This window comes from Pteropus alecto, unplaced genomic scaffold (assembly GCF_000325575.1).
Source record: "Pteropus alecto unplaced genomic scaffold, ASM32557v1 scaffold166, whole genome shotgun sequence".
Taxonomy (NCBI): domain Eukaryota; kingdom Metazoa; phylum Chordata; class Mammalia; order Chiroptera; family Pteropodidae; genus Pteropus; species Pteropus alecto.
The window spans coordinates 932233-935571 of record NW_006439757.1 but is presented as its reverse complement, the minus strand read 5'-3'; the positions used below and the strand labels follow the sequence as shown (position 1 = coordinate 935571).

The 3339-nt window shown below is 38.8% G+C and overlaps 1 pseudogene; it reads right to left on the bottom strand.

Moving 5' to 3' along the window:
• Nucleotides 1-764: 764 nt before the first annotated feature.
• Nucleotides 765-917, bottom strand: LOC112484004 (annotated as a pseudogene).
• Nucleotides 918-3339: the final 2422 nt, after the last annotated feature.

The window sequence follows — 3339 nt, the reverse complement described above, 5'->3', positions numbered from 1 at the left end:
GGACTAAGTGATGGGGCACTTCAAGGCACAGGATCCAGGGAACCCAGGTAAAACATCCAACTTGATTCCTGTCCAGTGTACATGGCTGCAGTTTGCCAATTACTTCTCAGAAGGTGAAGAAAGAATGCAGGCTTGTTTGCAAGGTTTCATGTGAGATCCTTATTAAACCCTCAGGCAACAGGGTAACCTGGACAGTTTCTTTCAAGCTCTATTTGTCTGTGAAAACCAATGGGTAGAGAAACCTGTATCCATTGAAAGGACTAATCTAGCAACCTGTGCTGTCTCTAATGCTAGCAGTCTCTGCTTTTTAAAATGTAATGTGACTATGGGGACAATGTCATTGGTTAGATTGTCCTGTTACCAAATTTCAACTGCAAGTGTACTCAGGGCAGTGGTATTGTGTTAGAGGGGAAAGCATGGGTGTTAAGTGGAGTCACACATCATACTCTCTCACCCAATCCCCACTATGTGCAAAGGTGAAGGGCGTCACCTCGCTTTTGGAGCCATGAGTCCCAGCAACTCCTATGGGGATAGAGTCAATAGCCTTGGCCTTGGTCTCATTAGTATAAGCTCCAGCCAGCTGAATTAATCATAGAAATGAGCACTTGTCTGTGTAACACACATTTTCCCAGGGCACTTATGCTCTGGGCTTAAAGGGAAGTTACATTAATAGCAGCGATCCATATTTTGCTGAATTTTTCCACCCTGCTTGCTATAACAGAACACCCGACCCCTTAACGAGTTCCTCCAATTTTTTTTTTTTACGCCTACAGCACCCGGTTTTCCTAGGTAGTCTCCCATCTAAGTACTAACCAGGCTCAACCCTGCTTAGCTTTCGAGATCAGACAGGGCTCGACCCTGCTTAGCTTCTGAGATCAGACGGGATCGGGCTTGTTCAGGGTGGCATGGCCATAGACATGAGTTCCCCAAAATTTGTCTTAAGCCCTCTGAGGGGATTTTACTATGCACAAAAACAGTCCGGACAGCTACAGTATGGAGCCCACCTACTTACTTTTTTCCATCCTCTCTTTCTCTGCCCCTTTAATATTTCCAAAAAGGGCTGCCACTGACTGTGTCCTTCAGATGCTCGTAATGCACCAACATCACGCTCTACAGAACTAAGAAAAAAATCTTCCTCCAACTCCTAATATCCACCTACAGGAACCACCGACCACTAGTATTGCATCCTGTGAGTACACACACACATATACACACATACACACACACGCCTTACTAACAAGATCTGTCACAGTGACCCCAAAGAAGGGGTATGTCATATCCCAAATTGTAAAGGAATTTTTCGTACAGAGCTGTCTTTTCCATTCCCATATGTAGTTCTGTTCTTTTCATTTCCCGTGGACCCAGATGTGAATCCACGGTGCTAACCGGGAAGTAGTCTCGCAGACACCCCATGCTGTCCTTGCTCCCTCCACTGCCAGAGCACACACTTCACCTGCCCAACAGTATCCCCTCCCTGTCATCCACAACATCCCGGGTGGCCATAATCAATCCGTGGGCCACAAGCTTTGTGCTTCACTTTGCCGTTTTGGTTGCATGTATATAATTTCTATTTTGCATAGCATAATAGATAGTACAGCAATTGCTACTGAATCCAGTAATGCTTGAGAAGGAAGAATCATTGCCTTGGCTTGCCTTAAAGAAGGGGCTCACACTCTGGTGTGCTTCACAGTTCAGTAAAGAAGATGAATGCGGTAGGAATCATCTTAAAAGGACAGAATTTATTTTTTCTCTGTTCCTCGCCTGCCATCTTATGGAGATATATAGGAGCCATTAAAATAGAGAGTCTAGCTGCAAAGCAGAAGAAAGCATAGCGGGTCAGGACTCATACAGTCTACCACCAAGGAACGTCAATCAAGTTGTTGGATCGCATGGTGACCTTTTAAACTTAAATTCAAATCTTAGGTACCAGGCCTCCTTATCTTTCTAATCTTGTGTTAGGAACTTTCTTATGTATTATCCCATTTAATCTCCATGATTAAATTGTGCCAGCTATGATATTTGAAACAAAATATACTGCTTTACCTTTTGCTCTCCAAGTGATATACCCATTCACTCTAAAAGAAAAAATCTGATAAAAAGAGATATTTTAAAATCGTCTATAATTCCTGTGCCTAGAGAAAAGTATTTGAACATTTAGATATATGTGGTATATATTATTCTACCATATTTTTCTATGCATATATAACATAATTTATATTACAATTGTAAAACTACCTTTTTTCTCAACAAGATATTAGTGAATATTTTTCTATGACACAAAATATTTTCTATAACATGTTAAGGTTACACAAAATTCCATCATACACCATACATCATGATACATTTAGCTGCTTCCTTATTGTTAAGGGCTTAAGCTGTTTGCAATTTTTAGTTCTTATAAAAATACTTTGACAAACATTCTAATAGCAAAATCTTTGCACACAACCATGATTCTTCCTTTTGGATTGATTCTTACAAGTAGAATTTCTGGGTCATAGCACATGTAAAATATTAACACTTTTCTTCTGTGTTGCCAAATATCCCTCTAGAAAACCTATAGCAATTTATATGGCAACAAGTGGCATAGAACATAATAATTTCCCTGCAACACTGCTGGCATTTTTTTTTCTTGTCTTTGCTGATTGTTTAGGAAAAAATAACTTTTAATTGTTTAAAATGTGCAATTCTTGACATTTACCAGTATGTTAATTATCTTTTTCATAGATTTACTGGCTATTTACATTTCTTCTTATGTAAAGTGATGTTCATTTTTTGTCTCTTTTCTATTAACTCGCTCCTCTTTTTCTTGTTGATTTCTAAATGCTTTTTATTAAACCATATGCATCATATATATCTCGTGATTAACTCTTCCATATGCACCAAAAATATTGTCTCTCAGACAAAAATATTGTCTTTTAATATTTAGTATTTGATATATATAAGTTTTCATGCTGAATTTTTATGATGTCAAATTATTCCGTATTTTTAATGGTTTTTGTACTTTCACGCACACTTAGAAAGGCCTTCTAAGGTTATCCTTTAAATTGCTTTATTATCTTTTAGAACTGTAAAGCTTCATTTTTACATCTAAATCTGTACTTTGGGAGTGGTCCGAAGCAGAAATCTACCTTGATCGAATGGCTATTCATCAGTAGGTGATCCATTCTCTTCCCATGCAGTTGAACCTCCAGCGTTACCACATAAAAATTTCTGTTGTTTTGAGTCTATTTCTATTCCTTTCCATTCATTCAGCACACAGTGTCTGTCATCATTCCTGTGCCCTGCCTTTTCCACTTACCCTACTCTACCACTGGGAAACTGCTTGCTTTTCTATACAAA